Here is a 14,169-nt window from a genome sequence, read left to right on the forward strand (position 1 = left end):
TGTCCTTTGTGTGAGGGCTGCCTTGTCCTCAGAGCCCCGCCGGCGTGGCATTCCGTTTGAGTCCTGTTCAACACAACGCTTTACAGTACCCAGCGCAAGGGAGACTCCCCACAATCACTCCCCGTTCAGGTTTGCACCACATTTTATAAATAGAGGCAGCTTTCCGCTAAAGTGTTGTTGTCAACATTGGAAAAGTGCCACGTCCCTTGCTGCTAAATATAGTGTAAAGAATAATTAAAATCAGAAATCGTTTTGAGCACGCATTATGTGCATGGTGAGAAATGATACCTGAACTAAAGGTTTGTTCAAACTATCCAGTAGGACTTTCTACATCATAGGCAATAATAATAATAATAATTAATTTTAGGATCGCAAATTAAATACTCATGCTTTAGGTGGTGGAAACCTTTCTGTTTTTGGTTGAAACCTTTTCTAATAACTCAACACGAATTATCATGTATCACCTGCAACTCCATTGGACAATGTGTCCGTTACCTGTTTTATATAAGGCCAGTATTTTAATATATAGCTAGTATTTTAAGATTACATTTTGTGAGACATAATTCCTCTGTGCATCTTCTGTCCCCAGATGGAGAGTTAAGTGGAGCCTTAAACTTTTCTGCTTATTTTTAGATAGTTGACAGACTGATAGTAACTACGTTTCAGCCACAGCTTTATTCCAACTTATGTTGTGTTCAAAACATAACAAAGATGTCAAACTTAACTTGAATTACAGTCAACTCTCTATCTTCACCCCCGAGGCTTAATGTCTATGACCTGCCTTCCCAGAAGAGATGCAGTTGGCTTAAGCTAGCCTTCCCCTAGTCCCCAAAGGACATTTAAGACCCAAGAAGGCAAGGAAGAAGAACAAGGGAAGTAAGGAGGTGGAGCACTTCCTTTTGGAGTTGAGTGGGCTTGGAGCCCACGGTGCTGGACCATGGCAAAATGAACTCGTGGGGGCTTTTCTGGGCTCTTGGCAGTTTTCAGGGAGAAGAACTTCTGCCCTGGAGGCTCCTTGTTCTGGGGGATGCTTTGGATTTCTAACCGGCTCCTAAAAATCCAAATTTCATTCCATCTTCTACTGCCCCGTAAGATGATTCCTAAGGAAAATTCTACACAACCTTTGCTGTAGGGCCTCTCAGCATGCAAACCTTTCCCACCGCACTCCCCGGAGCCAAAGGATATTGCTGCCTGACAGGTCCATCCAAAAGCCTTTCTTACCGGTTTGAAATGAGCTAGGGGGCGCGCGCGCGCACACACACACACACACACACACACACACACACACACACACACACACCTTTTTTCAAAGAGATTCCTTTTATGTCCTCCCTCCACTCTCTGAGCCCTTATTTTCTGCCTCAATGTAGGCAAGGCACCAGTGGGCCAAAAATTATGGGGAGGGGTAGGCTCTGTAGCCTTGCCTTCATTTGGAATTGATGATTACACAATTATCATCTCTGTTGAAACAGCTTAAAAAGCAACAACAACTGTTCAACAGCCAGTTATTAGCTATGGTCTTGCGCCTAGAATTTGGGGCTACATTGCACCTCATAAATCCACTGAAATCTGAAGCTATGCAGATGCGTACATCAGGAGATGTTGGCCAGACAAGTTAGAACAGTTGGGGGAAAAAAAAGACAAGGACAGAATTATAGGAAGCAGTTATTTGAAGCAATAAAGCTTTGTGACTTTGCTCACTGAAGGACACTGTAGGGAAAAATATTTACGTTCTAACAGCAATGGCCCATTAAACCGAGATGGCTGTTACTCCAAGTGCATGATGGCAATTGAACAGATTTTTCCACTGTGGACTTTGTAAGTAGAATTACCTTAGAAATCAGATGGTGGACATGTTTCATATACCTTAGAAACACAACATGTATGATATGCATTTGAACTTTAGGCTCTCTACAGTCACTTGAAAAGACCTGTAGGGTTTCTGGATTTTGAGCACACAAGCTCAGCTATGTGGGAAGTAGATTATGCAATGATATACTCTTAGTCATGATGCAAAAATATAACAAAATGATAATATTGCAGGTGCTTTTTTACTGCAGATTTCCAACTAGATTTTACGACTTAGTCACAGAAACCACATTTAATATCTATGGCTTATTGGTTTATCTAATACCTATGTTGCTCTATAGATTGCCACATGCAATATATATACATTCTATGTGTGCACATAACATGTACATACATATGTGGATATGTATGTACATATATATGTATATGTGTATTGCAGTGGTAGATACCGAATCCAGGGCCTAGCACATACTAGACAAGCATTGCATCTCCAGTTCTTGGCTTTTGGAGATGGGATATCATTATGTAGTTTAGGCAGGCCTCAAATTTGCTGTGTAGTCAGGCTGGCCTAGAATTCATGGCCATTTTTCCTCCACCTCTTGAATGGTGGGATTATAGCCCTGAACCTAGTTCAAGTAGATATATTCTGGAATTGATAAAAGCCAAAGAAATACTTCATTAATGCTCACAATTCTCCCCAATGATTTTTAAGACTATAATAGATATGTGACTTACAGGAATAAAACCCACGAATTTCTAAGTTAAATATTCACTTCAAGATAGTCCATCTTTCTCAATATGAGATTTTGGTGCTTTAATTATATCTATCATATAATTCCTGTGAGGAGTTCATCAGGTGACAGTCTATGAAAGCTTTGCATACAAATTTAAAAGCACAAAATCCATTAGAGAATGCAACATTAAATGCAAGTGGCAATTTACAGTGCAACAAAAATAACTACATAAGATATAGACTATGGAATTGAACTAAAACTTATCTGCTGAAGAAGTGGCCTAAGCGGAGTTATACATCTTATCTCCAATTCATCACCAAAAAGCCAGAAGTGAGCTGTGGCTCAAGTGGTAGAGTGCCAGCCTTTAGTGAAAAAAGCTAAGGGGCAACATGTAGGCACTGAGTTCAAGCCCTAGTACCAACACACACACACACACACACACACACACACACACACACAGTGTCATGAAAAGTCATGACTGAGAGGTGTTGCTGTTACTGCTGTTACCTGTGTACTTGAAACTATTTTACTGTTAAGCACATTTTATTCCTCCCTTATTAACTAAACCAGCCCATGCTGTGCTCTCATCTTGCTCCAAAACTACTCCACCAAGTGAATTCTACAGCATTCACACATGTCCTCTCAACCTCATTTCTCAGGAGTTCTCAGGGCCCATCTGTGGGCCTCCAAATTCAGGCTCAGAGCCTCAAGGTCTGCATGAGAGTACCTTCGCACCTTGTAAGAATACCAAGCTTTTCTCTGGGGTTTAGATGCAATGGGCCTGGTGTCAAGATCTTTGCTTACTTTAAATCAGTAGCCTACCCTAAGCTACTAGAATCCTCATGTTACAGGCCTGGAAAATGGAAATTGATTTTCTTTATCCATGCCACACAAGGGATAAAAGTGGATCTAGGATCTGAGGTCATCTCACTGGAGATCATGCCCCTGCAGATACCATACACGCAGCTAATGTGCCCAGCCATGGTTCCCTCGACACTCCCTAAGTCTCCTCCTACCGCCCTTTCAATGCACACCCCACACGCACCCTTTGGGCTTTGGCTTGTCCCAAGTCCAGCACACTCAGCAACAATGTCCACTGGTGGCTGGCCATCTGGAAGAGTTGCTAAGAGGAACTCCCCATCCCCTCTCCCTCCACCCCCCCAGTAGTGCACAGGAGAAAAGGGAAGAGCAGTGGTAGCTGCCATTCCCTCTGAGGAACTGCCTCCCTGTTTCCCACTGAGTAAATTCATGGGGAATCCAGCTGACATTCACCTTTCAATACCTCATGTAGCCATGCTCTGTGACTCAGGAGGAAAAACAGAAGTAGTGTGTGTGTGTGTGTGTGACAGAGAGACAGAGAGAGAGACAGAGAGAGGACCAGAATTGGAGATACCAAAAAACAAGGCCTAAGAGGGCAGACTACTAGGCTAGGCTAGATGGGGAAGTAAAGGAGAGGAAGTGATGGCCTGAGAGATTAGAAGAAGGCGGAAAGGGTCACACAAGGTCACCCGAAGGCTGAGGGCACAGGGTGCACCAGGCATGTTGAGAAAGGGAAGTGAGAAGTGTGCTTAGTGGAAAGAGCCCAGGACCAGAACCCAGAAGACCTTAACTTAAATGCTCTTGTCTCTGTCTCTCGCCCCTTAGCTGTGTGTCCCAGGGCACTTAAGAGCCACAGCTCTCTTGGGAGATGTCCAAGTTGAACTAAATGACTGCCAAAGCCCAGCTGAGCTCTAGAATCCCATGAGCAGGGGATTCTAGTCAGAGAAGGCACTGAGGGTTACAGGTTTAAGAGGTGGCTCCTTTGTGGGGCTGATAATATGGACTAAGGCGTGGCCTGGCTCTTCTAGGAAAATGATGTAGAAACCCAAGTTGGGGGCTGACCTGTCTGCTGTTATTACCACAAGCCAGTTGCTGTGCAGATAACAGCCATGTGCAGAAAGCCCTATGTACACCACCCCTCAACCTGGCAGCCACAGCCAGAGCTGTGTGCCCTCATTTTGCTAGGTGATGACAGCTGTGAACTGCCCCCTAGAAGTCCCCTAAGCTGTCTGGGACCCAGAACCTATGGGAGGCTCCCCAGGGTACTGATATTGTCTCTCCTTAGCATGCTCATCTTTATTCCTCTCTCAAAAAAAAATGTGTTAATGTACTGCTGAGTTAGTAGGCCAAGAACACATTACCTTAGCAATAGGACAAGAAGGGAAATTTAAACAGAGAAAAAGGTTGAGTCTAATTGTGATCACTCAAAGAAATGAAGTCTTCAGTTTCAGGTTTAAATACTCCGGCAAAAGGAATCTCAGCAGATCCCAGATCTGGCTGAACAGGGCTTGTAAGAGTAAGAGCGTTCAAATTCAAAGACGGGAAGCACACACGTATATAAGAAGTGTAAGTCAGTGCACCACAAAGATGCTCACACACTCGTGATTAGAGCAGCACTGTTCACTTAATAGCCAGCAAATGGTTGGTGCCCACCAACCAGTGAATGGATAAAGTAAATGGACACACACCACACACACATACACACGCACACCCCCCTCAAGTCCTGTTGTGCCATAAAGAAGAATGAAATTACAGTATTTGTAGATAAATGGATGCAATTGGGGATCATCATGTTAAGTAAAATAAATCAGAGTCAGAAAAGCAAATATCACATGCTCTTTCTCATGTGAAATATTTTGATTTATGTACATGCATACGTACACCTACATGTGTATACACATGTCTACATGTGATAATATGTATATATTTACCATATGTAGGTATAGGTTATATATGGCATGAGTGTGAAATGGAGACTGTTTTGGAGAGGGAACCACTAGGAGGGGTAGAGAGAAAAGGGAAGATGATGGAGGTGCGTGTGTTTGAAGTTCATTATTGACTATATGGAAATGACACAATTAAAGTCATTTACAAAGGAGGGGTGAGGCAGGAGGGAGCATATAGAGTAATAGAGGAGCTTGGTGGTCTATGCCTGTAATCTAGCTACATGGGAGACTGAGAATGAGAACAGCAAGGTTTGAGGCCCGCCCTGTCATGAAGTTTGCAAGTCCCCTTCTCCACCCATGGCTGTGTGCAATGGCACATGCCTGCCATCCTAAGTTATATAGGATGCTGACATCAGGAGGATCAAGTTTCCAGGACAGCCTGGGGCAGGGAAGCCCAGAAGACCAAATCTTAACAGAGGGAAGCTGGACCTAAGTTGGTCTTCTTGCCCTGCAAAGGCAGGAAACTAAAGGGAGACCCTATCTTATATCATCAAGAGCTGAGCACCAGTGGCTCATGCCTGTAATCCCAGCTACTCAGGAGGCTGAGACACGAAGCTCCAGGAACCAGCCCAGGCAGGCAAGTCTATGAGACTCTCATCTCCAGTTAACCACCAGAAAACCAGAAGCGGTGGTGTGGCTCAAGTGGAAGAGCGCTAGCCTTGAGCTAAAGAGCTCAGGGACAGCACCCAGAGTTCAAGCCGGACGAAGGAGAGGAAAGAGTATGGTTGTCCCACTGGGTAGTATACATAAAACAATTTCTCTCTGAGACCCAAGAGCCAGTAGTCTGGCCTGAACTACCAGAATAAAATGAGTTTCCTTTCTGAAAGTCATCCAGTGAGATCATTCTTTCTCGGCTTTGATTTTTATCTTGTTCCACATTCTGACACTCAGAGAATGCTACTAGGAATAACAGTTTTTATGAGAACACGGAAGCAAACACTTTTTTCCTGTGTTCATTTTGAGGTTGAGAGCTTGATTCAAATAAAGACTTCCTTGGCCTGGGCAGCAAGAGTCATTTTCCCTCTGGAGACACCCTGGCTCCCAGGCACACGCAGGTGTCCCCCTCCCCGGGACCCCCCCTAAGGTCCTGGTCAGCAAAGAGGGGTTCAAAGCTCTTCTCTGGGGTCCTAGGCAGAGGCACAGACCTGGCTCTCCAGAACCTGGGCTAGAGGAAAGAGAACCGTCTCTGGAGGCGTTTCCCAAAGCCGCGGGCGCCATCCCCTCGTCCTTGTGTTTCCGCCGTGTGTCCCATTTCTTGTCCCTTTGGGTCAAACTGGAGTGCAGACGAGTCCAGAAGTGCACAGCTAAGCAGCAAGGGCTCACCCGGGAGCAAGATCTTGTCTGTGCTCTGTATTTGGGGGTCCCTGGCTCACAGGCAGCCCTAAGCGCTGGGGCGCAGCTGCGCTGGTACCGCCCGCTCCCTCCCCACCCCACGGCGGAACACCTGGGGGGCGAGGCGCCAGGGAGTGGGGGGTATGCGCCTGGTCTGGGGAGGCACAGGCTGCTGAGGGGCACACGCCGCCATGGTGGCCACCGCCCCGCGCATTTTCTGATCTCTCCATGCCTTTCTCGGGCCACCAACAGACTCTCTGCTTTCCCTCTGTGGGAATCTCTCTGGGCAGACACCTGCAGGGGTCACCAGCCCCCCCCCCCCACGTGAGGGGGGAAGGCTGGGGCCCAGGGGGAGCCTTAGTCCCTGCCACCCATCTAGGGGTCTTGAGGAACGGTCTGTGGTACCCTCGGATGGAGAGCAGAGAGAATCGGCCACGGAAAACACAAGGAGGGAAGAACACCTGGCCCCCCAAGCTGAAGGGAGGCCACATCGCCAGTGCCGGGGAGACCCAGGCCTCTTAGGGTACCAGAGAAGACAGGCTGGGCAGTACTGTTGGCTTCGCCCTTAGTTCTGGTGGTAAAATGCAGCGGTGAGGTTTTGGAGCGGGTTTTCCAGTTTGATGTTGAATTGAGACATAGCTGTGCTGCCATGGGGGAGGGGAGACACAAGTTGGGGTGACCTCTCAGCGGGGCAGACTACAAGCAAAGGGTTCCGGGCTTCCCTTTCCTGCTTAGTGAAAAACACAGCCCCAACGGCAGGCAGACTGTTCCCATCCTTCATCCTTAGCTGTTTTTCTGTATATATAAACTCTCCATGTTGGTTTCTTCTTCCTGTGATGTGATTGTTTTGCTTTTTGGAGATGAGCTCTCGCAGCTTGGAGATGCCCCCTAGGTCCCGGGCTCTGGGTGGGGTCTTCACACATAGGCAGGGCCCCTGGATGAGCAGCTCAGCCTCCCAAGTAGCGGAGAGCACGGGGGCTTCACGTTTACCAACTAGGGAACCATCCAATTCTTCCACGGTGCTGATCAGCGCATGAAGCTCCCATGTTCCCACGTGGCTTTGACGACTGTCATCCCAGGGGGTGTGAAACAGGAGGTAAGTGCTGTCTTTGTTTGTATTTTCTTAATGACCAGGATGCTGAGTATCTTCTTATGTGCCTTTTGGTTGTTTGTATATCTCTGGAGAATGCCAGTTTGACTCCTTTAGCCAATATTTAATTGACTTGTTGTCTGTTGTTGAGTCATAAAAATTCTTTGTGCTGAATATTAGATTTTTCATCAAGATGATTGCAAGCATCTTCTCTCTGTAGTCTTTCTTCCTTTCTTTTCTTTCTTTCTTTTCTTTTTTTGCCAGTCCTGGGGACTTGAACTCATGGCCTGAGCACTGTCCCTGGCTTCTTTTTGCTCAAGGCTAGCACTCTGCCAACTTGAGCCACAGCGCCACTTCTGGCGCTATATATGTGCTATATATGTGGTGCTGAGGAATCGAACCCAGGGCTTCATGTATATGAGGCGAGCACTCTTGCCACTAGACCACATTCCCAGCCCCTCTTCCTTTCTTTTGGTCTGAGTACTCGGGCTTGAACTCAGAGCTTCGTGGTCTTGCTTGGCTTTTTCATTTAAAGCGGATACTCTTCCCTTTGAGCCACACCTCCACTTCCATGGAATTCTGTCGTTTTAATATTCACTTTTTGTGGGGAAGGGAGTTGTACAGTGCTAGGGCTTGAATCTAGGGCCTCTCACTTGCCAGGCGGGCAAGACCACTTCATGAATACTCCCCAGCCAGTTTGCTTTACGTTTGATTGCTTGTTTTTATTTTTGAGGTAGTTTCACTAACTTTACCCGGGCTGCTGTTGGACTAGTGATCCCCTGCTCTCACTTTCCTAATAGCTGGGATTACAGGCATGTCTCGCCGTGCTCAGCCTATTTTTATGTTTTTCCTAGTGTCTTTTCATGCTACTAAAGAGTTTTAAACTTCTATTAAGTCCAATTTATCCTTTCTTCTCCCAAGTGTTACTTGAAATTTTGGCTTCATTTCCAAGAATCTATTACCAAATTCAAAATTATGAGCTTCTCTCCTGTTTTCTTATAAAAGTTGTATACTGGGGCTGGGAATGTAGCCTACTGGCAAAGTGCTTGTCTCGCATGCATGAAGCCATGGGTTCGATTCCTCAGCACCACATATACAGAAAAAGCCAGAAGTAGCACTGTGGCTCAAGTGGTAGCCTGCTAGCCTTGAGCAAAAGGAAGCCAGGGACAGTGCTCAGGCCCTGAGTTCAAGCCCCAGGACTGGCAAAAAAAAAAGTTGTATAGTTTTACTCTTACAAGTAAGTCTTTGAACCATTTTGAGTTAGTTCTATATATGGTATATGGAATGGCTAAACTTTTGGCTTGCTTGAAGATGCTGAGTGTTGTCACAGCTATTGAAAAAAAAGGAGAAATATCTTTGAAACAACAATACACTTCTAAACATCCTAAAGGTTTTTTTGTTGCAGAGCCAGGGGAACTTGAGTAGTTATTATTATTATTATTATTTTTTGGCCAGTCCTGGGCCGGGGACTCAGAGCCTGAGCACCATCCCTGGCTTCTTCCCGCTCAAGGCTAGCACTCTGCCACCACAGCGCCCCTTCTGGCCATTTTCCATATATGTGGTGCTGGGGAATCGAACCGAGAGCTTCATGTGTAGGAGGCAAGCACTCTTGCCACTAGGCCATATGCCCAGCCCCTTGAGTAGTTATTTTCAAGATCTTGGTTAATGAGCTTCTTAGACAGTGGCTGTATAATATTTGGTGTGACAAGCTGAAGAAACAAAGCCTTCCCCTCCCCTGCTTGGGCAATGTCAGTTGGTATGAGGGTGGGACAATTTCTCTGGCTCTTAACACTAACATCAAGGTCAAATTGTGCGACGGCAGCAGCAATGCAAGCTGGCGACCACTAGATGGCAGAGCTGAGACAGGTACCAAGTGGGGATGCATTAAAAGGCCCACTTGAGTACATACACACTTAAACCAAAGGAGTGTCTTTCCCTACTAGGGTAAAAAGGACTTGGAGGCCGTGGGTGTCAGTGTTTGCAAGGGCGGATGCTTAGAGAGGCAAACTATTCTGTTACTTTTTGCCTGTCCTCCTCCAGCATGACATAGCCTGGAAAAGCAAGAGTTACAATTAATTTCTCTTTTCAAAAAATGCAGTTAAAAAAAATTAAAAAGAACATTCTGTTCCCAGGTTCCAGCTTTCTGTGAGAAATTCTACACCAGCTTTCAAAATTAAGCCGCGTTTGCCAAAATGTAAATTATTTCAATGACTACTTTTTTTTAAGTGACTGCTTATATTTGTAACAGAAAACGTGAGAGAGGAAAGGAGGAGTAATTTATTTGAACAAAAATTAGCAATTTTCTTTATGGGAAGAGATGTCACCAAGAACCAATAGAGTTCCATAATATTAATCTATTTCCAATTTTTCAAATGTCAGGACCACAGTTTACATTTATGAAGGCACCCTTGGTGGACATTTTTCATTATGTGCTAAGCAGAAAATCTGAAATTAAATGCTCAGCAAGGTTCAGACAAATGAAGAAATCCCCTCCCCCAGGCCTTCCTTTGACAGAACTAGGACAATCCAATATAATAACCCTCTAAAAGGATTAATTCTGCCTAAAACCAGCTTCCGAAGAAAACCACATGGTGCTTTCTGAAACATTCTTGGTAACACATCTTTATTAACGGCATGAGCATGGCACTTTCCGTGTCTCAACAGCAGAGAACGATGGAGACACAACCTGACGATGTTCTAGGAGGGTGTGTTTATGGTCAGGACCAGCAGAAAACCTCAATGACAATACAAAGCCATCAGATAAAACACTGTTAAAGCTGCTGGCAATGCTATAGTGAAACCTGTCAGCATACGCGGTGTAAAGCAACACGACAAAGCAAAACCATTCGACATAATTGGATGTTTCAGTGATTAGTATCATCCAAAAGAGTAAAGTTTTATGTCCATTTAATTAAAAAAATTAATATAGGAATGGTTGGAAGCCAGAAGCTTCCTTAATATCTACAGTGAAGATGATAGCATTGGGGTAAAATATATTTTACCCACTTAGTGAAGACAGAGTCAAGTAGAATTGCAAACAAGAGGCAGGAGTTGTCCCAGGGAGTCAAGAGATGAGTGGAATTGCAAATGTAGTCTTTCCTTCTGCCATGTCAAATACCGTAACACTGCATAATTTTTTGTGTGTGTTCAATGAAAATTGCAGTTGTCTGTAAGAGGATACCAAGTCAAACCTAGACAGATTCACTTTTAAAACTTTAAAATTTGGGCTTGGCTGGCCTATGATTTCTTCTATCTATACCTATGACAGGGTAGGACTATCAAACTATTGGGGTGTCTAACTATTCGTTGGAAAAGCATAGGGAGAAAGACAGGAAGGGCAAACATCCAGAGGAGAGACTTGGAGCCATCACAAGGAAAGTAGCTGTAGAACAGAAGCTGAATTCATCATCCGGCAACTGCTTCCCTGGAAACTTTCCTATCTTGTTCTCTACAAGTGAACATCGTGGACCCTGGGTGACAACCTAGTGCAAGAGGCTACGGAGATGATGATTGCTTGGTGTTTGGCAACGTCACGTGTTTCCTGATCCGCTATGGTCATAAACACAGTTCCCCCCTTCTTCCTTGAAGAATTCCTGCTAATGGACAACGGACTCTTCTCAGACTAATTTAAGCCAGAACAGTATTTATTCATGGACACAGGGAGCTTAGAAGCCTCTGGGAATAAACATACTAGCTGGGAAATCATGACTCAGTGGGCTGGAACTATATCTAAACAACCCCAGAAGAGGCCCACATCCCCTGCCACTTACAATGCCACACACAATCTATGCCCGGGACAGCACTACTCAGCTGTCTGTGAAAAGTGCCGTTCCTCCCCCTTCTCTCCATCTTCCCTGAAAAGTGGATTGGGCCTGGCATCTAAATCCTCACTTTGGCCATCCTGAATTGAAGCCTTGTGTAGGTGTGTTGGATTGGTGGAGTCTAGTACCAAACACGAAACTCAAACATACCTGTAAATCAGGAAGGTATGTTCTACTTTTATTATTAGTGGGCCTGGCTCATAATATAGGAAATTCCTCAACTATAGGGAGCCACAAATGTGACAAATGTCAACTACTACAAACTACACCTTATCCCACTTGATTCGGTTGTCCAACATACTGCCTCATGGACACGAGCTTTGTGGGGACTGGCCCTCTTCCCAGCTGTCTGGATTAAGCCAGCTGTAGAAATTCCCCTCCCCCTGATAGAAACTCATAATAAAAGAGGCATGTGACCCAGCGGAGACCAATGAGTCATGAAGACATATCACTGAGGGATTTCCCGGAGAAGCTTCTCAGTTGTTTCAAAGATATATAAAGATACAATGAGCCCTGTGTTCCGTGTTGGTGGTGGGGAGAGGATTTGAAGCCTGGATCTGGGGCTGCTATTGAGATGGGCAAACTTCAAATGGCTAACTAGAAAGATGGAACTGAACCGGATCCTGAATAACACTATATGGCCACTGAGTCAACTAACCTGCCTCTTTCCTATCTCAGCATTACTTCTGTGGAAGAGGCCATTTCTATATCATTCAAACACATTGACTTCAAGACTTCCTATTCCTTGCAGCCCAAAGCATTCTATCTATTCACTCCTGGTCTGGTACTACACAGATAGCAACACAGATAGCCTTCTCTTTGGGCCCCCAACGAGTCTTATTTTCAGCAAAAATAAAATCACAGTAATAGGGTGACCATAGTCAGAGCTCACACCTATAATCCATGCTACTCATGAGGCTGAGATCTGAGGATCGTTATTTGAAGCCAGCCTAGGCCAAGAAAGTCTACAAGTCTCTCATCTCCAATTAACCACCCAAAAGCTGAAAGTAGGGGGGTGGCTCAAGTAGTAGAGTGCTGGCCAAAATGGTCCGTGACAGCACTGAGGCCCGAGTTCAAGCCCCAGGACCAGTACACAAAAAAGAAACAAAGAGAGAGAGTCCTTGCAGAGTTGTCCATTTTAAAAGTGAACCTAGCAGTCAGGCATCACTGGCTCATGCCTCTAATCCTTTCTACAGGAGGCTGAGATCTGAGGAGGTTCAAAGCTGGCCCTGGCAGTGAAATCATGAAACTCTTAATGCCTATTAACTACCAGGAAGCTGGAAGGAGAACTATGGTTCAAGTGGTAGAATGTCAGCCTTGAGTGGAAAAGCTAGGGGACAGTGCACAGGCCCTTAGTTTCAAGCCCCAGGATGGAAACAAAAAGTAGAAGTGGACCTGACATCTGTTCCTCCTCTCTGCAACAGCCCCCTCTTTGCTCTGTGAAATCTCCTTTCCTCCATGTGTTCAGTTACTGAGCACAACTATCCTATCATTGAGAAGGTAGAAGGGGCTTCTGGGAATTCTTGTTTTGGAAGATACTTCCAGTCACCTTAGCCAGGCAGGTTCAAGACCCTAAGCAGTCAGCCAGACTTTCTTTCCAGACTTTTCATCTCAGACCATTGGTTCACGGGTAGAAACCAGTGGCAGAGGGTGGAAGGTAGAACTCAGTGGTAGAGCACATGCTTAGGAAGCATGGGGCCCTGGGTTCAATTCCCAGACCTCTGCTGTACCCCCTAAAGAAAATAGTTGTAGTGTCCAATCATTTCAGCACACTCTCTTTGTGTTCCCGCTGTCTGGTTCCGGAAGCTGTCTTAGAGGGATGTCTGCTCCCTTGTCCCAAATCTCCATGAACTTAGAAAACAGGCTTCTCTGGTAGCCCAGCCTGAACATTTCAACAAGGAAGCTCACACAGTTCAAGAAACTCGGAATTAGAACCTTATGAAAAGTCTAAATTAGGAGCATGGATCAAGTGGTAAGAGCCTAGGAAGTATGAGGCCCTGACTTAAGTCACTAGTGCCCAAGAAAAAAAGAAAAAGAAAAAGAAAGGGGGGGGGGGGAGAAGAACCTTATAAAAAAAATCAAGTTTTACAATCCCACCTTTTTCTTCAAGGATTGTTTTGATGAAATTATACTAAATTTTAAAAAATGTACTCTATTTTTTCTTTTTCGAACGTGCTGGAATTGGGGTGTTTTAATTATAAAATAAAAAAGCCAATATAAAACAAGCTGTTCAACTCGAACTTACCAAGAAATTTACAGATGAACCAACTGTTCATGAAATGCTAATGTTGATAAATTTCAGGGAATTATTGGTCCCCCAGATTGTGGATTGTTGGGAATTAAAGGACAATTATTTGAAATATTTTTTTCCAAAGTATTCTGTTTCCAGGAACTGTAATAATGAAATCCCATGTGGCATCTAAGAGACGAGGAAAGAAAAACAAAGCTACTCTCTCCCTCTCTTTGAATTTTTTAAATCTACTTACTTAAAAAAAAATTGGGGCTGGGAATATGGCCTAGTGGCAAGAGTGCTTGCCTTGTATACATGAAGACCTGGGTTCAATTCCTCAGCACCACATATATAGAAAAGGCCAGAGTGGCGCCGTGGCTCAAGTGGC

Source organism: Perognathus longimembris, chromosome 9 (assembly GCF_023159225.1).
Source record: "Perognathus longimembris pacificus isolate PPM17 chromosome 9, ASM2315922v1, whole genome shotgun sequence".
In the NCBI taxonomy this organism is placed as follows: domain Eukaryota; kingdom Metazoa; phylum Chordata; class Mammalia; order Rodentia; family Heteromyidae; genus Perognathus; species Perognathus longimembris.